The 25000-nt window shown below is 39.4% G+C and overlaps 1 protein-coding gene across 1 annotated transcript in view; it reads right to left on the reverse strand.

The window, feature by feature from the left end:
• The window catches only part of LOC127432701 (ribonuclease inhibitor-like), a 275817-nt gene that overhangs the window by 182182 nt on the left and 68635 nt on the right, over window positions 1-25000 (reverse strand). The gene's annotated exons all lie outside the window — the stretch shown is intronic.

The following is a 25000-nucleotide window of genomic DNA, read 5'->3' on the forward strand; positions in this document are numbered from 1 at the left end:
GGAACGGAGGTTACGCAAGTAACCAGGATGTTCCCTATCTGTCACTCACTCGACATTGTGTCAATGTAGTGACACTAGGGGTCCCTATACGAAACGCCGCAACTGGCTGAACTGTGTTACGTGAACTGGCGGTGTGTGACTGGCAGACCACTGTGCGCCTCGTAGCCAGCAGACCAGGCCAACACGTAACCTTCCCCAACTGGCCAGGGCCCAGGAGGCCGCTACACCCCTGGTAGAATGGGCTCATAGCTCTACCGGGGGTGGCACGTCCTGGGCGTTATATGCCATAGTTGAGCCAGTGGGCGATCCTCTGCTTGGAGACAGCACTTCCTTTCTGCTGTGCACCAAAGCAGACAAAGAGCTGCTCAGAGATCCTAAAGCTCTGTGTGCGATCCAAATAGATGCGTAAAGCGTGCACCGGACACAGTAACGACAGGACTGTGTCTGCCTCCTCCTGGAGCAGTGCTTGCAGCTTCACCACCTGGTCCCTAAAAGGTGTCATTGGAACCTTGGGCACATAGCCCGGTCGAGGTCTCAAGATCACGTGAGAGTAGCCCGGACTGAACTCCAGGCACGTTTCGCTGACAAAGAACGCTTGCAGGTCTCCTACCCTCTTGATGGAAGTGAGCGCAGTCAGGAGGGCAGTCTTTAAGGAGAGTGCCTTAAGCTCAGGTGACTACAAAGGCTCAAAGGGGGCTCTCTGTACACCCTGAAGAACTACAGAGAGGTCCCATGAGGGAACGAGGCACGGTCTGGAGGGGTTCAGCCTCCTGGCACCTCTCAGGTACCTGATGATCAGATTGTGCTTCCCTAAGGACTTACCGTCCACTGTGTCGTGGTGTGCTGCTATAGCAGCAACGTACACCTTTAAGGTGGAAGGGGACAGCCGCCCTTCCACCGCAGGTGGTAGACCGCTTAGGTCTTCCACGTCCCGTCCAGGGGCCAGACATGGAGATTCCATAGGTCTGGTCACGGGTGCCAGATGGTGCCCCGTCCCTGAGAAAGAAGGTCCTTCCTCAGGGGAATTCGCTGGGGGGGGGGAGCTGTCGCGAGGACCGCGAGGTCCGAGAACCACATCTGGGTGGACAAGTAGGGTGCAGCCAGGATGACCTGCTCCTCGTCCTCCCTGACCATGCACAGAGTCTGTGCAAGTAGGCAAATGCATATTTACATTGTAGTGTTGAGGTCGCCTGGGATGTGAGTGGCTCGCAGCAACTTTAAGTGCTGCTGACTCCAGAGGAGGAGACAGCGGGCGAGTTGTGACATACAAAGAGAGCGCAGACCGCCTTGGCGGTTGACATATGCTACCATTGCCGTGTTGTCTGTCCGAACTAACACGTGCTTGCCCTGGATCAACGGCCGGAACCTCCGCAGGGCGAGCAGAATTGCCAACAACTCGAGCTTGCTCTTTTCCCAGTTGACCCGAAGCCCTAATCGGCTGAGGTCCCTGTGTGCACGCAACATGTCCCGAGAGTGAGCTAGGATTAGCCAATCGTCGAGATAGTTGAGAATGCGAAACTTCCCTTAACGAGGCAAGGGCGGAAATCAAGGCATTGTTCACCCAAAAATGAAAACCCTCTCATCATTTACTCACACTCATGCCATCCCAGATGTGTATGACTTTCTTTCTTCACCAGAACACATTTGAAGAAAAATAGAAAAGTATCTCAGCTCAGTAGGTCCTTATAATGCAAGTGGATGTTGATCCGACTTTTGAAGCTCCAAATATCACAGACAGTCAGCATAAACTTCATCCATACGACTCCAGCAGTTAAATTAATGTCTTCTAAAGCGATATGATCGGTTTTGGTGTGAAACAAAATCAATATTTAAATACTTTTTAACTATAAAGTATCTCTACCGGTCACCAGCAGTATGCACGTGTGATGTAATCATGTTGCCATTTTCATGCGAGAACTGATGCACATGTGACACACGGAAGAGCGGTGCTGTTTACAGTTGAGTAGGAGGAACGCTGTACAGAAGCTTCATTGGTTTTGGTTTATATCTGTATTTATCTGTTTCTTTACTCACAATGGTGTGTTTGTGTGCTTATCCTGGATGTCTCAACTGAGAGAAAAACCTGAGATTACGTCCATAACATGCCAATGCGAATTAGTCACATGAGAGACGTGTATGCATCTCGTGAATGTGTATACTGCTGCTGACCAGAAGCGATACTTTATATTTAAAGAGTATTTAAATCACAACAAAAGCATTCTTATCGCTTTAAAATACATTAATTTAACATTTGGAGTTGTATGGATGAAGTTTATGCTGACTGTCTGTGATTTTTGGAGCTTCAAAAGTCTGATCACAATCCACTTGCATTTTAAGGACCTACTGAGCTGAGATGTTTTTCTATTTTTCTTCAAATGTGTTCTGCTGAAGAAAGTCATTCACATCTGGAATATCATGAGGGTGAGTAAATAATGAGAGAATTTTCATTTTTGGGTGAACTATCCCTTTAAGTTAAGCAATCCCTTAGTGAAAATATGCTTACAAATATATCTAAAGATTTTCTAGAAGGGATAGTTCACACAAAACATTTAAACTCTCTAATTATTTACTCACCCTCATGCCATCCCAGATGTGTATGATTTTCTTTCTTCTGCAGAACACAACTGAAGATTTTTAGAAGAATATCTCAGCTCTGTAGATCCACACAATGCAAGTGAATGGTGACTACAAATTTGAAGCTCCAAAAAGCACATAAAAGCAAAATAAAATTAATCCATAAAACTAGATTGGTTTAATCCATGTCTTCTGTAGAAATCCAATCGGTTTGGGGTGAGAACAGAACAAAATATAATTCCTTTTTCATTATAAATCTTGACATCAGCAGCCTCCTTGGCATTCATGATTTTAAGCTTGATTACACTTCCTAGCGCCATTTAGCACTGTTTATGCACACTAGGAAGTGTAATCGAGCTAGAAATCATTATTGTGTCTGGAAACTGCAATGGCAAGATGTACCTTAAAAAAGGAGTTACAAATTGGTCTGTTCTCACCCAAAACTGACTGGATCATTTCAGAAGACATTGATTAAACTACGGTAGTCTTATGGATTACTTTTATGCTGATTTTATCTGCTTCTTGAAGCTTCAAATGTCTGGCCACCATTCACTTGCATTTACATCTAATTTTGAAGAGAACTTGCAAGTAGACAGTCATCCATATAAAAGCAGAAGTCTGGTGTGATGTAGGTAAGACTGGAATAGACATCTGTCCAGGTTGACACATCTGTAAGTTCTCCGTCTTCAACTGGGGCTCACAGAAAAACAAATATTGCCATATTGCCCACTTCAGTATCAAATCTTATCTGGTCACAGGAGTATTCTCAATACTATAACAACTCTTATGATGCCTTTAAAACACTATAAAGGTTTTTGTATCATGGGCGATACAGCATTTGAGAGGCTGAAGCGAGGAGCAGTGAGTAAGTTGGCCAAATTCCTGTGAAAATGATTGAAAATAGAATCCCTGCTAATACTGAGGTCATGTGACTTTGTATTAAAACTCAGGCATGAATTCACAATCTTAATTTAAAGTAACACGACAGCATTGTTAGAAACTCACTGACTCCTGTTGAGGAGTTCCTCCCTAAAGATAAAATACATCAATCACAGTGATAGTGCATTTTAACAGAGGTTCATTCCATAATAAACTCAAGTCTTATGAATGTAAATTCTAGAATTATAAAGAAATAACAGGTTATTCTATTTTAATTTCATCCTACAGTATATCAAACATTATCTTGAGATATTTGGCATCACAATACAATACTTAAAAATAATATCACTGTCTTCTGTATTTGAGCTTCTTTGGGGAGGATTTACTGAAAAGACAATGCCTAAAGAAAATGCAGCTGAAAAGTAACTAATCAAAAATATATTATTGTCTAAAAACTATTACCTTCTGAAGTATGAAGCAAATGAAACAGGAGTGAGACACTGGACGTCTCTCTGAAATAGAAAAATACAAGTGACATTATTAAACAATTTATTAACAGTCCTACTACTAATCATCATCATAAAATCATCATATTTAATAAAACACAAAAGACACCAACTGTTTCCCTCACAATTTATAGGAACAGTCAGGGTTGGGGAGTAACGGAATACATGTAACAGGATTACATATTTAAAATACAAAATATAAGTAACTATATTCCACTACAGTTACAATTTAAATCATTGGTAATTAGAATACAGTTACATTCAAAAAGTATATAGATTACTGAAGAGATTAATTTGCATTTTATTGTCATTTGTTTCATTTAATATTTAGTCCTTTCAGATGGAAAACATTTATACATATAAATGATGCGATCCAAAGAGCATTTGAACAGCGGTGAAACACTTTCTTATGATGTGTTACATTCATACGAGCAGACAGAGAAGTACGTTTGAAGTAAGTTTGGAGCAGAAGAAATAGAAATAAACCTTGTGTAAATTGTTAGCTTTACGCTAAGATAAAATGATATTTCTAGCCATTTTACATGCACATGTTACCAGACACGATCAAATTTTTTTATCAAGAAAATTCACGTTGGATCATAATTTCTTTTTTTCTAGTAAGACCTTTGATATATGAGGGCAAAAATCATATTCTTGATAATATATTTTTTTATTGTTTTCCTGTAAAAATATCTAAAAATCCTTAAAACAAGATCAATTTTATTAATCTTGTTTTAGAAACAACACTGCATAAGATATTTCGGTTTTTCAGAGAATGTATTTTTAACATGTGTATTTTGTCTTACTGTACTGGCAGAGTTTTTATAGTCAAAACAAGTGAAAAAATCTACCAGTGCTGAAGAAGTAATCCAAAGTATTTAGAATACGTTACTGACCTTGAGTAATCTAACGGAATATGTTACAAATTACATTTTACAGCATGTATTCTGTAATCTGTAGTGGAATACATTTCAAAAACGTAACCCTCCCAACTCTGGGTACAGCAGATGACAATGTATTTAAATGTATGTTATATTGTTGTTAGTAGGGCTGTTGGATTATGGCAAAAATCATAATTACGATTATTTTGGTCAATACTGAGATTACGATTAACATGATTACTTTTTGACTTTGGAAACATCATGCATTTGCTGAACTTAAAAAAAACTAGTGTTTTTAACAGTGGATATCCTTGAACTTGAAATGTAGACTGTAGGGGAGGAGGCTATTGTCATATGAGAATTATTTTATGTTATGTATGGTAGTCAAACAAAGGAACGCCTCCATCACCATCATTTACAGCAGGGGTGCTCACACTTCTATGAAATGAGATCTAATTTTTCATCATGTTATTGCAGCAAGATCTACCTTGTACAATAAAGGCTATACATTACCACAATACCATAATTACAGTAGCACTAGATCACTAATTAATTATACAATTACATCCTCTGGATTACTTTCAACAGCATAATAATAATATGAACTTTCTAATAAGTGACACAGGCCTAGGCTATCACAAATACAGGAAGTAAGCCATCCATCAAATCCACAAAATTTCATGTACAGACACTGTTAGTGGACAAATGAACTAAACTAGTGAGAGTGTGAATTTTTTTTTTTTAAACAAGACTTCCACATTCCTAAAAGTGTCTGAAGTTAAAGGCTCTTTTAGTCAAGTTACGTCTGGACATGTGCAGAGTAGATCATTTCGGTCGATGTCAGCCATCTGAGTGCAAAGTACTCACCTGGATTGAGAAGCAGGGATGGACAGAAAATGTACCAGATCCTGCTAAAGTTGTGAAGGACTGGAGGCCTCCATGAACCATCAAGAAAGCAGCAGACAGCAAGGTGATCCAAAAGATGATTTTCAAGCAGCACTGGAAAGGACTCGAAGTGACGGAGATTGAAGGCAGAAGGGTAGAAGGGTCAGGGTCACCACCAAACCGTTTTCTTGCGGTGAAGTGATCTGTGACTACCAAGGACAACTGGTCATGAAGCAAGAGGGACTAGATGTTCACCAGAACAATGAGGGAGAAGCTGGACATTTGTTTTTCTTTACAACACAAATGGACAGGCCATGTGTTTGGATGCTCATGAGGAGCACTGCACATGCCATCCAGACAAGACAACGTTTAGCAGACACATCAAACATTCTGCCAATCGGGCCAATCTCAGGCTTAGATTGTACTCAGTAGAGAATACACCGGTCATACTTTTCATCACCAACAGGAACATTCAGACAGGTGAAGTGTTCCGGTATGACTATGGAGTCAGCAAAAGGTCTTTTGCCGGGGACGGTCTGGATTTGATGTGGTCCTAACTGGTTTGATTCCCATTTTGTACATATAAATCTATGCAAAAATTTTTTTTATTTAATTGTGGTTAGATGTAGGCTCTATATAAAGTAAGCTGGACAACAAAGTAGGGTTTTCAGAAAAGTTTTCTGTGTGTAAGATTTATATTGGCTTTCCTCTTGCATTTTGACATTATTATAAATATAAATTTAGAGAAATATTGAGATGATTCCTTTGCATTTGTCTGTGTGTTCACAGCTTTTTACCTGTAGGCATAAAAACAATGCTGTTAGAACAGCAATATAACAAAATGTACTGTTGTTTAATAAATAATTTTGTGTATTAATCACAATTTACAACTCTAAAGCCACACAATATCAATCATTAGCCTGAATGTTGGCTTGTTTTGGTTGGCAAGAAGCATATCTTGGAATGGTAGTCCATATATCAGCTACTTTACAATGGTTTTGAATGTGGAAATGAACATTGTATAGAAGAGGAAGACCAATTAATCCGTTTTACAGATTCATCAGTGCTGATAGTCCCTTTTTGGAACTTTCAGTTATCTGCAAATATCTATGCCGATAGTTGCTGATAATATATATCAATATTTTTCATTCCTTTGTGTTCCTCGTGGCTCTGAAGGATTTGAAAGGAAAAGTAAAAATGGCTTAATTTGACACCAGTGGTTCTCAATCTTTCTGACACCAAGGCCCCATGAACATTGAGAAAATATATGAAGCCCCCCCCCATGTATATTGTAAAAAAAATATTACTGTAGATCTACTCAAATTATGGCAACAGACTACAAGCAATATTTGTAATTATCAATCAGCTGAGGTCCTTAAAAGTAATTTATTCAATATAAGTAGATGCAAACAGAGCATATCAAAAATAAATAGAAGTTAAACACAAATATTGAGTTAAATAAAAAAGGATCACCATTGTTTAGAAAAGTGCTTAATAAAATTAATTTGATACATAAATAACAAATCCATTAATTAAAATTATTCATATATTGAGTGGATTAATTTACAATTAAATAAATTTTATTAAATCATCATGTCTCAATAACAGGCACAGACTTCAAAGATAAAGCATTCTTTATTATTGGCAACAAAAGCACGTTACTGTCCATTAACATTGTAACAATAACAGTAAACACTTTCTTTAAAAATATATTTTTGAATTTTTTTTTTTTTTACCTTTCTCAGTTGCACTTGAAATTTCCTTTTGCACTGTAAAAATGTTTAGTCAGGTAACCTCAAAAATCTGCTTTATGAAAAAACAACTGGTCTCATTCAAGTTAAATACAGTATATGGCAGATTATATTCATTCACCTGAATGCTTCTAAAAGGACCCAAATGTATCATACAAAATAGTCAGTGACTTGTGCAACATATTCCATGTCTTCTGGAGACATATGCTAGGTTTTAGAGAGAAACAAATAATAATTAATAATTTTTTCAGTGAAAATCTCAGTGTTGTGTGTCCATACCATGAGAGAAGCTTGTTTACAATGGCTTGCATTCACATTAAAATTTGCATTGTTTAGTTCTCATGTGAACACAAAAGTCACTGTGAACAAGCTTCTCTCAAAATGCACATGAACGCACAACAGACGTCAGGATTTTCACTGAAACATGACTTAAATTTTGGTTGTTTCTCACTCAAACTATATTGTATTCCTTTAAAAGACTTAGAATAAGATGCATGAGTCACATGGACTGTTTTTATTACACTTTTTTATTAAGTTGCAATCAACTGCCATTGTGTTGAAAAGACTGGCTGAGAGGCATATAAAAAGTCATAAGGTTTTATAATAACATACGGGTGAGTAAATTATTACAAAATTATAATTTTTGGGTAATCTACTGTCTGTTACCTATCTGTCACTCACTCGATGTTGTGTCGATGTAGTGACACTAGGGGTCACTCTTGGGAGCCCGAGACACCTCTGGTCTTTGATAAAAGGCCAATGAAAATTGGCGAGTGGTATTTGCATGCCACTCCCCCGGACATACGGGTATAAAAGGAGCTGGTATGCAACCACTCATTCAGATTTTCTCTTCGGAGCCAAATGGTCATGCTCACTGAATTCCCACGACTGTTCATTCACCTCTGCTGGATCTGATGGCGCATTTCAGCCGCTTTTCCCTCCTCTGCACTGGTGCACTGCAGAGAATGCCCCTAGGCGCTTCGGCAGAAATAAGAGTATATTTCTCTAAAAGAGTATATTTCTCTAAAAGAGCGGCACGCACGGAACGTCTTTTTAAAGACGCGTCTTTTTAAAGATGCCTTTCCTTTGTGTCCTGGTTGCGCTCGTTATCTCTCACCTTCTGATGGTCACGATCACTGTCTTTCATGTCTGGGCACTGTTCATGTGGAGACTCATTGCGATAACATGTCCATGGCAACAATGCGGTTGCGGCTTACCTTCGTAAGAAAGCAAGCCACCCCAGAGGCTCCCCACCTCGGTCCTTCTACCCACGGGTATGAGGCCAGCGCGGCTAGCACTGGGGGCGATCTGGAGACCCCAATGGGACCGCCTCCCCCGGGTATCCCCCCGCGGACCTCCCATTCCCAAGCATGCTCATCTGCCCCGATCGGGCTTCTGGATGAGCTCGAAAGTGATGAGCTCTCAAGCACAGCATCGGAGAGTGGGCTCATCCAGTCGGATGCAGAAGCCTCAGCTGGGCTCCTCCCTTTGGGTGTGGTCGCCCGGTCACAGGCTGACGCGAAGATGACGACATGCTTTCCCGGGCGCCACTCAAAGCCACACCCCGCCCCCATTCCTTTCTTCCCGGAAGTCCACGAAGAGCTGACAAGTTTGTGGGAGGCACTTTTTACTGCCCGGTCCAGATCTTTCAGGCCTCTCGTACCTCAGCCGATTAGGGCTTCGGGTCAACTGGGAAAAAAGCAAGCTCCTCCCGATTCAGAACATCTCTTTTCTCGGTTTGGATTTGGACTCAGTCTCATTGATAGCGCGCCTCACGAACAAGCGTGCACAGTCGGTGCTGACCTGTTTGAAGGCGTTCAAACAGAAAACAGCGGTTCCACTGAAACTCTTTCAGAGGCTCCTGGGGCATATGGCATACTCAGCGGTGGCCACCCCGCTCGGGTTGATGCATATGAGACTGCTTCAGCACTGGCTTCAGACTCAAGTCCCGAGATGGGCATGGCGCCACAGGACACATCTCGTGGCCATCATGCCAGTCTGTCACCGTCTCTTCAGCCCTTGGACCGACCTCTCATTTCTACGGGCAGGTGTTCCCCTAGAGCAGGTCTCTAGGTGCGTCGTGGTCACGACAGATGCCTCCAAAATGGGCTGGGGCACTGTTTGCAACGGGCACGCAGCCGCCGGCTTATGGACGGGCCCGCGGCTGCGTTGGTACATCAACTGCCTCGAGTTGTTGGCAATTCTGCTCGCCCTGCGGAGGTTCCAGACGTTGATCCAGGGCAAGCAATGTTAGTTCGGAGAGACAACATGGCAACGGTAGCATATGTCAACCACAAAGGCGGTCTGCACTCTCGTTGTTTGTCACAACTCGCCCGCCGTCTCCTCCTCTGGAGTCAGCAGCACTTCAAGTCGCTGCTAGCCACTCACATCCCGGGCGTCCTCAACACTGCAGCGAACGCGCTGTCATGGCAGGTTACCCTCAGGGGAGAGTGGAGACTCCACTCTCAGGTGGTCCAGCTGATCTGGAGTCGATTCGGATAGGCACAGGTAGACCTGTTCGCCTCCCAAGAATCCTCCCACTGCCCTCTCTGGTACGCCCTGACTGAGGCACCACTCGGCATAGACGCGCTGGCACACAGCTGGTCTCCTGGCCTACGCAAATATGAGTTTCCCCCAGTAAGCCTACTTGCACAGACTCTGTGCAAGGTCAGGGAGGACGAGGAGCAGGTCATCCTGGTAGCACCCTACTAGCCCACCCAGATGTGGTTCTCAGACCTCACGCTCTTCACGACAGCCCCTAACCACCCCACCCCCCCCCCCGGCGAATTCCCCTGATGAATGACCTTCTTGGGACGGGGGCACCATTTGGCACCCACGACCAGACCTCTGGAATCTCCATGTCTAAGTGGTGTTCCTCCCAATGAGAAGACCCACAGAGATGTGCAGTTGGATTGGTGCTTTCTTTCCTCCAGGAGAGGTTGGAAGGGTGGTCTTCTCCACATGACATACTTCCAACAAAGCTCGGCAAGACCATGTGACATATTTACACTCAAAATAACCCCCCCCCCCTTTTGAGGAGAGAAAAAAAGAGAGGATAAGAGGTCACGACTGGGCTAGCCTGTCTCTATCTTTTTGGGCAGTCGACTTGTCCCCGAAGGGCCGTTCGACACTCATAACAGCGTTGGGGGAGGTTACGTGTTGGCCTGGTGCGCTGGCTTTGAGGCACACAGTGGTCTGCCCATCACACACTGCCAGTTCACGTAACACAGTTCAGCAAGTTGTGGCATTTCACATAGGGACCCCTAGTGTCACTACATCGACACAACGTCCAGTGAGTGACAGATAGGGAACATCCTGGATACTTGTGTAACCTCCTTTCCCTGATGGAGGGAATGAGACATTGTGTCCCTCCTGCCACAATGCTGGACTACCTGCTGAAATGGTCGGGACCTTGTTTTGGCTCCTCAGCACAAAACCTGAATGAGTGGTTGCATACCAGCTCCTTTCATACCTGTATGTTCGGGGGAGTGGTATGCAAATACCACTTGCCAATTTTCATTGGCCTTTTTTCAAAGACCAGAGGTGTTTCGGGCTCCCAAGAGTGACCCCTAGTGTCACTACATCGACACAACATCTCATTCCCTCCATCAGGGAATGGAGGTTACGCAAGTAACCAGGACGTTTCACTGCATGAGCCGTTCTTTGCTGCATGAACGGCTTATTATGACTTGACTTTCTCCCTATTCAATGAAAATTCATCTCTCTAGTGCTGTCGCCTGGCAGTGCCTAATAAAAGCGCTTCACATTTCCACTGTCACTGGGACTTCATTCACTCCGTAACTTAGGACAGTTCGCTCTTTTTTTACTATTGTTTTCAGCATGCCAGGAGACACAATCACACAGAGATTTTAGACCCCGCCGTGTCACCTAATTGCCATCACGCTTTCCCCGCGGTCGCCTCGTTCAACGGCGTAACGCCCGCCGGTTGTCACGATTGATGAAAATTCAGCCCTCATCATGCACAGCGGCCGCGTCCAGTTTAAACGGGCTTAAAACTGCACTTTACACTAAATCTAACCAAATACATAATTGTGTGTGGTGGAATTTAATGTAATCTAGTATGTTTGGTGAAATGGCAATGAAGTAAATGATCAATTTAGATCAAATCACTCAAGTTCAAAGGAGACCGTTTTAACCGTTAACATACTGTTAAAAACACACACTAAATTACATTTCTGAACTTTTAGACAACTCTTGTAGACATCTTAATAAAAATTTAAATAAAACAGTTGTAAAGGTATAAATGTATTTTTTTATCAAAAAATCAACTGAAGAGATTTTCATTATCTGCTGCAAAGGTCAAATGGGAAAAACTTGATTGAACCGGTTTTGTCATGGCTCCGGCTTTTGCTGGTTCATTCTGTTACTTTATCCCGTGTGTTCCCCTGTTTGTTTGCTGGTTTATTGTTTGTCTCCTGTGCAGTCGATTGCGCTGTTCTTGAGGTGGTGTTTACCCCACAGATCACTATTATTGCCCTGTTGATCGCTGCTGAGGAGGATTCCTCTTGTGTCATGGGCGTTGCTTCGCATCACACCTATCTTCAGCAGATCTTTCCGGACCTCCACTGCAACACTTACTGAAGAGCACCCTCTCCTCACCCTCCTGACTTTATTATGGACCTCCACTGCAACATTTACTGAAGAGCAGCCTCTCCTCGCCCTCCTGACTTTATTATGGACCTCCACTGCAACACTTACTGAAGAGCACCCTCTCCTCGCCCGCCTGACTTTATTATGGACCTCCACTGCAACACTTACTGAAGAGCACCCTCTCCTCGCCCGCCTGACTTTATTATGGACCTCCACTGCAACACTTACTGAAGAGCACCCTCTCCTCGCCCGTCTTACATTATTATGGACCTCGACTGCAACACTTACTGAAGAGCACCCTCTCCTCACTCACCTGACTTTATTATGGACCTCCACTGCAACACTTACTGAAGAGCACCCTCTCCTCGCCCATCTGACTTTATTATGGACCTTGACTGCAACACTTACTGAAGAGCACCCTCTCCTCGCCCGTCTTACATTATTATGGACCTCGACTGCAACGCTTACCGAAGAGCACCCTCTCCTCACTCACCTGACTTTATTATGGACCTCCACTGCAACACTTACTGAAGAGCACCCTCTCCTCGCCCATCTGACTTTATTATGGACCTTGACTGCAACACTTACTGAAGAGCACCCTCTCCTCACCCGTCTGACTTTATTATGGACCTTGACTGCAACACTTACTGAAAAGCACCCTCTCCTCGCCCATCTGACTTTATTATGGACCTCGAATGCAACACTTACTGAAGAGCACCCTCTCCTCGCCCATCTGACTTTATTATGGACCTCCACTGCAACACTTACTGAAGAGCACCCTCTCCTCACCCGTGCAGGTGCTATGGGTTGTTTAGGTCAGAAAAAAATAATAATTAATATTTATTCATTATTAATTAATATTTAAATTAAATAATAGATTTTAACTCATTAAATTCTATCCTCGGGACACCATTAATTATGTGCGCTACGTTCAGAAGCGGGTTTGGTTATTAGCAATAATCAATAATTATCAAAGATAATTATCAATTATTAAAACAACAGAACATTGATGAGAATCAATGTTAGCTTTTTAATCCTTTAAATCAACAATCATCAAAGATAACCATCAATTATCAAATTCAACAGAATATTAATTATTATCAAAGATAATCATCAATTATTAAAATCAATGAAACATTTATTAGAATTGACACTGGCTTATTGATCCTTCAAACTCAACAATCATCAAAGATAATTATCAATTATCAAAAATCAATAGAATATTAATAAGGATTAATATTGCCGGGGCACCACCCTGGAATCAGGGACTAATAACCAGACAGTATAACAGTCTCAATATTAGATTGTTCTTTTAGGAAAATCGACATCCGGAGATCATCAACATTCAAAAGGAAACAATGAAGGCTTGAATCCGAGCACTGACAACCCCTGCCAGGTTTTGTCACAGGTGTATGCAAAACAAACCAAAACTATTCTCTTTGAAATATAACAAAGTTTATTGATGCAGTAATATCAATTAATAATCAATACAATGCAGTCAATAAACTTCCGACTTACAACTACAAACTAAACAGTGACATGATTAGATATGGTAACCAAAATAAGCCTATAACACATGAAAGGTAGGGGTGTGTGTGTGTGTGTGTGTGTGTGTGTGTGTGTGTGTGTGTGTGTGTGTGTGTATGTGTGTGTGTGTTTGTGTGAATGGGTGTGTGTGTGTGTGTGTAAGGAGTGACATGCACAAAATGGCGGACATGACTCTCGTGAAGAGTACGTCACGCAAGATTTCCGTCCAGAGAATATGGCCGCGAATGTGGGCGGAGAGAAGCCGGTTAATGGCGTCTGCCCATTTACCACGTGTCTCCGCTTGTACGATAACTCAGGGACAAAGCTGAGCTTTACCACTAAGTTATCTACTAGCCAAAAATGTGTGCGGGAATGTTTGTGAGGGGTCGCGTGTGTGTGTGGTTAGTATGAGAGAGAGAGAGAAAATAAAATGGCGGCACCAAAGCTGGTTTCGCAGTCGTGGGAGAGAAAGCAGCTGTTAGATTATCACTCAGAGACGTGGTGAATGGCTCGTAAACCATCCCGCGGTCTTTGGTTCTTTAATGGATAAACTCAGTGTGCTGGTCTCACCCGCGATGGCGGAAATACACAACAGTCCAACGTGGTTGGACTGCAACACAGCAAATAGCTTATTCGTGATAATAGTATGTTACAGTAATACCTTAAGCATTATTAGCAGCAATGAGCGGACTCGGCAGTATGTAAATTGTACAAGTAATAACCTTGATACACAAGAATAACACACTATAATATTCTATCTCTGCCCAGATGTAAACCTCTTACTTGAATTGCATGAGGACGCAGGTAGAATGTGTGTTCATCCGTCGTTTGACTCCGACTCGATTCCTCGAGGCTCGGGTGATGACGGGAGGCCGTTTCCTCGCTCTGTCGGCGGGCGGTACGGCTGCTGATTCTCGGCGGGCTGGCGGGAAATCAGCGATGTCGACTTGGTTGAAGAGGGAAGAGAAAACTTCTTTCTTCACGTCTGCTGGCAAACGGATGAAGATGCGGATTGCTCGGCGGTCTCCTTCGGATCCGTTAGAGTGTTCGGTGGAAAACAGAGTAATTTCAACTCGTCCAGCGAGATGTAGATTGTATGGCCACAGTTTCAAGTCATACGTTACTTCCTTGTGCCACGAGGCTGCACCTGAGAGCAGCAATGAGCTTCGTCTATGCACGGCGAGCAAAGTTGATGGAAGCGATGCCCAGAAGGATCTCAGAGGTATTTCTACTCCTGATGATGTCATGGTTGAGGGGCGTTCTGTTGTGTGCCTCATCCAATAGGAGTTGTGAGTTCGATCCTTTAGTGAGCAAGGCTTCATGGGATTTGTAGTCTGTTTTGGACTCCCTTTGTTTGATTTTGGCGTGGTTTTTATCAGTAAGATTTATGACTTTGTGTGGAGGCCTCAGTCAGGCTTTTATGACTGTGTTAGGCCTGCCTTTGTCTTCTATCTGAATACATGAGATATCTGACTTTATTATGGACCTCCACTGCAACACTTACAGAAGAGCACCCTATCCTCGCCCGCCTGACTTTATTATTGAGCTTTCTGTTAATAAAAGACATTTATCTCCTCTGCTCTTGGGTCCTTTTTCCCAGCTCTCTAACACGTTTGGCCAGGAAATGCTTAAACTACTTAATTAGATTAAGATGGATTCACTTAATAAAGTCTTCCTTTGAAATTACATTTAAAACTGCTTATTTGAATTAAATTGGATTCACTCAATTATGTCTTCATTTTTATTTATTTTTTTATTCATTTGTTTATCAGGGACCATGCACAAAAAACATTAATCTCACAAGAGAAGAGATGCTTTGCACCAGATTTACCTACTAGCTAATTTCCATCTGCAGTCCCTGGGCAGGTAAATAAAATACTATAAATAAAAAAAACATACAAATACATGTACATACATACACACATATACATTAACAGTAAAATACTAACATCGTACAAAATTAATGATGACAATTTGAAGTCCTAAAAGCCAATTTTTCAAATTTCTGGTGAGCGTTTAAAAATCTACACACATTTTAAGATCATCGGTTAGCTTATTCCATTCTTTAATTGCCTTGTATGAAAAAGCAGATTGTGCAAATGGGTTGTTGACATGACATGGCATTTTCACTGTCACACAAGATAAAAAATTAATAAATAGTATTGTCATCATTTAAAAATTCATTAAATGATTAAACATTTCTTTGCTTTACATCGACCTGTTATTATACAAACTGCATTGTCATTAGATTTTTTAATTTTTTGAGCCAAATCGCAAAATTGTCCTATGGTGTGACTCAAGCAAGGTTCAATAAATTCTAACTTTTATAAATTAAAAAGAAGAGCATAAAAATGTTGATAAATACCACTGGCATAAATTTACAAGTGTCTATTTTAGTAAATGGCAATTTGTTTTTTTTTTTATCCATATATTTCTAAAAGCGTAGGAAATTGATACATTTTGTCACTGAAAACCACATCCTCTGGTGTGACACCATATCCTCATTTTAAATCGGGCAATTCCACGGACGACTTTATTTAGTTTCTATAACCCCATTCAAGGTCATGTTTCTGAAGCCCCCTGTTAAGGCCAGGACATGTGCACAAGTTTCTGTCTCTAAATTGTTCAAATATTTAACTTGTTTCAAAGCTCTAAAAGTGTTTACCTTTTGTTGTCCTTTGGTGTGTCACCCCTAAATTATATATTTTTTTTTTTACTAATAATTATGTTAAACTGCATAATTATGGAAAATTTTGCAAATGTGTCTTGCTAACTGCTAATGACATGTTAGCTAAGAATAGCTAGGTCATTAACTCACACAAAAGGCTGAAACATCCTTTGTTTTTTTTTTGTTTTTTTGGTGACCATTTTCAGTATTTTAATTGCAATAATTAAACAAATTAAATACTTTCTGCTGTTTTTGCAGAACATTTGTACTGTTATAGTGATGATATGATGTATGATTATACTGCTATTCAGTGTCATGAAAATGAATAGTTATAAAAGATAATTAACAGAGGTTCGGGAGCAGCATGCCAATTTTAATCTGACAAATCACAGTCCGCGAGCAGGAGTACAAACACAGCTTACCTGCTTCCCGTGACAGATTTTCTTGGCATCCTGCCACCTCCCCATCTCCACCTATTTTCAAATATTCACTATTCATCTAAGGGTATGTTTATACGACAATGATATACTAAAAACGGAAAAGTTTTTCCTTTGTGTTTTTGAAAAGTTTCACGTACAGACGACAACATTGTCAAAACGATCCCGGTTCACACGGATCCGCGAAAATGACAAAAAATGCTGTATTATGCATGCCAGGCCAGTAGTTGGCGATGTCACTGTGTAAAGAAACACTACGCGCCTGCGCACATAAGCATTCTTCCACAGAGCGATGAATACAAACAATGAAAATGTTTGTAGTAGTGATGCAGTAAATCTACACTTTGCTGGAGAAGCGTCAATAAACTCAAACTTGAGCAGCACAAACACAGTCCTGTAGTCTGCCATTGTAGTTTTGAATGTTTCGCGCGTTGTTTTGAAGTACTCGCGCGCATGCCTATAGACTGAAAACGTAATACGCGTCATCGTTTTCACAAATTCGCGTTTTTGTATGTTTACATGGAGACGGTAAAGGCATCGTTTTCAAAAACGTGCACTTTGAAACCCGTTTTCAAAAGTTTGCATTTTCAGGCCCCAAAACGCCGTTGTCGTGTAAACGAACAGCCAAAACACATAAAAAGTTTTCCGTTTTTAGTTGAAAACGTTGTTGTGTAAACGACCCCCAAGTAAGTAAAGTCCGGGGGGGATTGGTGTAATCAGGACTCAAGTCGAGTCTCAAGCTCCGAGCCCTCCAGTATCGGACAGCAGGCCAAATATGCTTTACTCTATTGAAGATTACATTTACATGCAAACTGCTGAAGTATAAAATGTGGTCCTTCATTTTTGGATTCTTTCATTTTTGGACAGAAAGAATTGAGGGAGAAAAATGATTGGGAGAGAGAGAAAATTAACAGGGATCCACACAGAAGGGAGGAGATCCTAAGAGAATGATGAAGAAAGTAAATAGTTTAAATGTTGCTTTGAAAAATGCAACAATTATGTTTAAAAAATCTTTCATTCAGTTAAATAAAAATGCTTGAATACATTTTATTTCTCTTTAATCCAACAACTACCATTTCTGTCCTTTAGCGTGACACACATAAAAGAACCAAAACATTTTTTTTTAACTCAAAGTTTGTTTAAAAAAGCTGTTGAATATTGTATTAGGGTAGAAATAATCACTCATCTTAAACTGGTATAATTTTCAACTTTTTTGAAAGGATGACAGCAAATTTTGACTTGCATTTAATCAACAAGTTTAGTCCAACAAGTTCAACAGGTAATGGGGGGGAGGGGGGGTATTCATAATTTCATAATAAATAAAAAAAACCCATATGAAAATAAGCATCTAACAATGAAAATAAATCTCTCTCATGCTCTTTGTATATTAACTTACTTTTTTTTTCTTCTTCATTTTTGTTATGTCACACCATAGGACACATTTACAGTACAGTTCAGTGAAAATGTTCAAAAAACAGTGAAAGAATTGACCAAGTTAGTGACCCCTTACATTTTCTTAAATATCAGACTTTACACTACATAAATGGATGTTTTTTTTATTTATTTTTTTATTGTGCTTTACAAAAAAAAATAGTTTTTTTACTGCATATTTGTCAACTACCCAAATGCAGAATTTCTTTTAGGAATTCTGCAATCTCTCCGTGCAGTAGATCTGGAAGCCCTTATCATCTGTTCTGAGCAAAGATGTACAAATGTTTTCAAAGGGGGAGGAGCAATGTTATGAACTATTTTAAAAACAAACCTAACATTTGAATAGACAATTCAATTTTCAAAGCTTAATAACCTGTATTTACTTAATATACCGCAACGATGGAACAGCAAAGATCTCCTATCTAATACTTTTATAGCCTGTTTATAAAGTGATATAATGAGCTTTAAAGTTATCTCGTTTGCTTGCGACCAACAAGAAATACACCATGTAATATGGGAAACTATCATTGCATTCAAATAAACCCATGATGCCTCGTAAGTAAGAGAGTTTCTAATATGTCTAAACGTCGCTATATTATATTTCAATGTATTACTCATTTTTTTAATATGTTTTTTAAAAGAAGAGTTGAATCCAAGATAACCCCTAAATATTTCACTTCTTGTACATTATTTAACTTCTGACCATCAACATAAACATACGGAAGAGCTCTTGGTTTACATGTCTTATTAAAGTACATGGTTACTGTATGAAAGTTGTTAAGGTGCAGTTCTTAAACTATGTGGCAACCGCTACAGATTGTCCAGGCAGAACAATGTCCACAACAAAGTTCTTTACTCTTCCCATTTGATTCATACATCAGTATCAGTGTGGTTCTATAAATGACCAATAATAACAATAATGAATATAGATACGATCATAAGACAGAATCAGTAATAACTGAACAATATAAAGTAATAATGCAACAACATAAAGATAAGGACATATTTATATAAGTCCAGCAGATGTAAATTTCCTTAGGTTTATACACGTTCACTTTAAATCAACTATCAGTTAAAGCAGAATTAAATATTTCTATATAAAATTCAAACAGTTGCATTTAAAGCTTTATTCAGCGTGTTTTATGCTGAAATGAATGTGTAATTGAGATTACGTGCTCATTGACTACTTCAAAGGAATAAGCGAACATTTAGTATTGCAATATAACGTAACAGTAATTCAATCCAACAATAGATGCATGAAAAAAGTATTTCACTACAAACTTTTAAGATGTACGCACATAGTATGAACAAAACTCCTTTAGAAATGGACCAGATCAGCACGGAGATCAATACAAAACAACTTCGGTACATGTTTGGACATGAACAGTCTTTGATTGACATTCAGTTCTGCTGACTTAAACCAATCAAATTACAGAAATAAGAGTCACGTGATTCAGAGAAAATATACATGTAAGTGCAATCAAATAAATGTCCAGCGGAGGGCACCAGCGTTATTAAAGCTTGGCCTTTTGTACAGTTACAGTTTTTTTGAGTATTCAGTGAAGATCTGAGGACTTAAGCCAAAGTGAAACTTTTTGCATTATACATGAGAGCTTTGTTGCTACTTGATCAGCATTACTACCACATGCATATATGACAGCATCATCTGCATACATCAAAATACCTACATCATCACACACAGATGGAAGATCATTTATATACAGGCTGAATTTATACAGAAAGATATGTCCCCTGCATAAATGTGATGTCTCTGTGATCTTTTAATCCTGAGATTGGGAGGGCACTACAATTTCGGCAGGTGTAATGATAACATTGCCAAAATGATATTCCCCCCTGGTAAACCCATTTTATTAAAGCTACAGTCAAATGCTTTTGAGGACACAGCCTCCATAGAATGATATGTCACCAGTGTAAATGTGATGTCTCTGTGATCTTTTCATCCTGAGATTGGGAGGGCACTACAATTTCGGCAGGTGTAATGATAACATTGTCAAAATTATAATCCCCCCGGTAAACCCATTTTATTAAAGCTACAGTCAAATGCTCTTGAGGACACAGCCTCCACTGGAAGATATGTCACCAGTGTAAATGTGATGAGACCTCATAATGCTGAGTTGAGGGAGAGCAATATAATTTTAGCAGGTGTTCAGATGACATTGCCGAAATTATTCTGCCTACAGGTAAACCCATTTTGTTATGCATAATAGATATTACAGTTGATATGCTATAGCAAAAGGAAATTGGTATTACAGATAAGATTAATCTTTATATAGAAATAAGCAGAAATTTCCTTGTTGCACTAAGTATACGAGCAAGTAATACTTGCACTGTGGGAATAAATGTTTAAGTATATTACAAAGTAAAATCATTAAATCCTTTAGCTATTTTGGGATTTACCTTTCCCCTTTGGTGAAAATGTGAGTATGCCATCCACAAACATACTGGCTCACTTATTTAACTTACCCTCATATATTCACTTCCATTGTCAGATTTGACTATGTGCCTTACTATCTATAACAATGTGTTACTTATTCTCTTATGTACGGTCTCATTGTATATACACAAGTTTTATTAATGTACTTTAGTATGTTTATTGAACTTGTATGTACACATTTGACATAATATACATATAACAATGCACATTACACAAACAGATTATTCACAACTGTGACGCTAGCAACATATGGTGTACTTCTACACATCCAACATCACAAACGCTGAGGCAGCTGGACATTGTAGTTAAATTACATGGAAATGTAAAGCACATTGTGTTTGGCAAAAGACCAAATCAAAGAGAAGTGCACAAACTGTCCTCTAATGCTTGCACTGTCAAAGCCTCTGCTCAGTTTCAGAATAACAAGCGTAGGCTACATCTCTGCTTCTGTTGTTACTTTATCCAAATTAATATACTTAATGCTTTTTAATTCACACTTTCATGCATTTAATTAACAAATTCCTATGTTGCCTTGGCGTTAATTGTGTGGAAAAGATGGATTATAAACGGCTTTGTAGACGGAAGAGTTCTAAACTCGCTGTCTCGTCAACTGACGTCATGCGCGTGCATGCGAGGGACAGTGAGATTCTGGCAGGGATTCCAATTTCGGCACCTGGTTAAGCCCTGGGCTAGCTCATGAATATTAATTAAGTCACGTGATCTACAGCTCTACACAGATTAACCAACGGCATAATAAGGTAATTAATATTCATGAGCCACGCCCCTAAACATTCGCCCATGACCCAGAATGTTGCAAACAACCAGGATACAGTATTTGATCACAGAAGACTTGCCAATGACACATATGATGAAGCAAATAAAGAACAAATAGTAAATGCATCAGCCCTTGAATGGCCATTAGTATGAATGTAACACAGACAGAAATCATTTTCTTTAGTCTGCGGAATACATAAAAAAAATAGCCCACACCAGTGAGGATAAATACATTTACCATGCAATCATATTAACAACTACTACAACAGTCAATCTGAGATCTACATACAATTAAATGACACACCACTATCATCAAACCACTTAAAGTGCCCTCTTCATGGTCCTCTTGAAAACAACCCCTCAAATGAATATTTGAAACCCAAAAGATCGTTGTGCTCTGTTTACATTGTCAACTTACAGTTTAGTCTGTTACAGTTCACTGACGTCCTCAGCTGATTTTGATAAGGCTGAACTCTGAAAACAAACTCTTTCTGGTTTAAAGGTGAATTCAATTATAAGCGCTAATTGTATGGAGCCAATTCAGACCGGTAATGCATGTAAATACATATTTATAGAATGTGAACCAACATCCTCATGTGATGTTTTTCTGATGTTAAAATAATGTCTCTCATCACAGAGACAATTATAGCCTACAGTAAGTAAGCCATTTGTAGGTTGATTTCCCCCGAATAATGTATTAAAATTAATATTTGAGCTTGTGTACCTTTAGAAAGGGTACTGCCCCAGTGACAAGCACTTTGTACCTTATGAAGGGCAAATTTGTACTCAATATGTCATAAAAAACTGCCAACATGATGTTTAATCACATTTATTAAGAAACATGACACATTTAATAATTTGACATACCAGTCTGTATCAATAATTCACTTACACATCGTGTCATGTATACTCAGACAGATTTAGACTGTAGCCTGACAAGGCAAAAACCCGCAGTAGTTCAGTTGTAGCTCGATTATGACTGCCCATGTAAACAGTCATTGTAGCGAGGCAAACTTGCATAGATTCACCGTGCGTGAGACATCAATAATTGATGTTTCGATTTTCATGAGGGCAGTATCCAAATCTGAACACATTTGTTGCAGTCAACAAGTTAAGAGCAGTTAACAGTTACAACGTTTAAGTGAGGGATATGGACCTGTGAAAGGAGAGGTGACTTTTGAAGAGGGTAATTGGCTTGCTAACTTCAGGATGTGAAGGGAAACATTTAACATTGCTTTGTGGTCTTTTACACCCTAGGCTTGCCCATCAAGACACATTCAATACCTGTTGAGAAGTGCATTCGTTGTTTTATTGTCACAACACCCTGACATTTTACTATTCATGTCGCATGACGAGAAACCACATGAAATCTGAAAAAAATTAAATCCAATCGTTCAGATACAGACACATTATTAAATATCTGATTTTAATTGGTGGTTTGGATAGGGAATTGCACAAATCAGATTTCATGTGTTTTTGTTTTTTCAGATTCAGACTGCAAAAAACTAAATGGATTTCAGTTGGATAGGTAAAAAAATCAGATTTTTTTTCTGCTTGTGGAGACATTCTGTTCAAAAGATCTAACATTCACAAGTACCATGATTTAAAACTTAATCCATATAAAACTATTATAAAAAATACTTAGACAATCAGTAGGCCTAATCGCATCATATTAATTTAAGCGGCACAAGCAAACATATGCTTGATTTATTTATTTTATCTGCATGACAACCAGCATGAATAGTAAATAATAACCCCTTTCTTACCTCATGCAGCAAAATCCAGTGCTTGAACCAGCATCATATGAGGTCATCACAGACCATGTCAGATTTTAAGATTACATAAAATCCAGTGAGAAGTGCCTTTTTCACAAGTATAAACCATGTGTCTGGTGAACTTTATTTTCACTAAAGTCAAATCACTGCGTGGATGTAAAAAAGAATATAGATATTTGGGTGATTAAATTGCACTAATCACGTGGGATATGTTTTAGTCTCATCACCCGGTGCAGCTATTACCACACAGATGAATGCTGTTTAGAGTTTATATCTGCTTATTCATTACCTGAATTATATGAAGTCATATGAATGAACTTGAATAAATGTGAAATATCAATAAAAGAACTTATTCATGAGAATCACAATATATCGAAATGATTTAATTGGCACAGCACTAATATACAGTAGTATATGGTGGGGGTGTTGACAGAGTTGTGTGCATGTTGTTGCATTGCACTTGATGTTTAGTGTCATTGATTTGATTAATAAGAGATGAACAGACCATCTCAGACCCCATCTCAGTGGTGTTATACTGTAAATTAAGTCACAGCTGAAGGGCTTGCTAACACTGATGCATGTCCTTTAGTGCCCTTTATTTGTGACTATATTCACAATGACTGGAACAAATAAGTCAATATTATAAATATCAATGATATTGCCAAAATGTAAAAATCAGAGGCTGAATTATATCTGGTCAAATGAACATTTGTATGGTCTTTCCTCCCAAGGTTTCTTCCTTATCTAAAGGAGTTGTATCTTTGCCACTGTCACCTTTGGCTTGTTCATTGCAGTTTGTAAGGCACTATACATTATACAGCTGCTTCTGAACAAAATATATTATAAAAATCTCCATATATGTCCATGGCGAGGTGTGCATTACACAGTTTTTATGCACGACCTGGAGACAAAGAACCATCTTACGTGAAGCCCCTTACTTACATAAACCATGGTATAAATTGAATTGTTACTCCAATTAGCATGCTACAACTCTTTCTAAATATTGTAAATGTTCTACACTTGAAATTCTAAGCAGTAGTCGAGCATGGTGGGCTAAAGATAAGGTTAAATTTATTATGCTCTCTGCAAAATAACATGACAAGACAACAATTGTGAACCACACCTAGAAATATAATAAGCAGGTAGAATTACAGTCATGATATTGATCCTAAAAATGTTACATTTAACCGTTTCCTGTATTACAGAGTGATGGATCACACTTGATGACAAAAAAACTGATTTGAAGACTGCTGTGCAAGATGGGTTATGCTGTGAATAAAAAGTGTTCATGTGTTTGTTTTTCAGTTTATTTGTTCTCATTTATTTCAAGTAAGATTATGGTAAAGTCAGGCAAATCATTTAGAGCATTATTAAAATGTCTATTTCTCTGAGTACCCTTTGTGTTTAATCAGATGTCTTCTATTATTCTGTGTGTAAACGAATATAAAAGCAATTTAGCGTTTGTGTCCCCCTCATCAATACCACTGTAATAAGATCAAATGAGCCCGTGAAAACATCATTATAGATACTGGATCAGATGCTCTACATCTCTCTGGTTGAATAATTGCTCATTTTTACTCTTAACACTCACAAAACCAACCCATTCTCTCTCACACATATATGTATATATGTGTGTGTGTGTGTGTGTGTGTGTCAGAGAGAGAGATTGGTGCTGGACTAAAAATAATTAGCAATTTCTCTAAAATAAAGGTATGGCTTTTCAATAAAGTGGCATTAAAATACAATATCACATACTGAAACTCATTCAGCATTTTGACCTTTCTGTGTGAATGTGCTTATGAGACAGAAAGTGTTTTATTCTTAAAAACAATTTTATTTTATATTT

The sequence above is a fragment of the Myxocyprinus asiaticus genome, chromosome 42 (assembly GCF_019703515.2).
Source record: "Myxocyprinus asiaticus isolate MX2 ecotype Aquarium Trade chromosome 42, UBuf_Myxa_2, whole genome shotgun sequence".
Lineage (NCBI taxonomy): Eukaryota > Metazoa > Chordata > Actinopteri > Cypriniformes > Catostomidae > Myxocyprinus > Myxocyprinus asiaticus.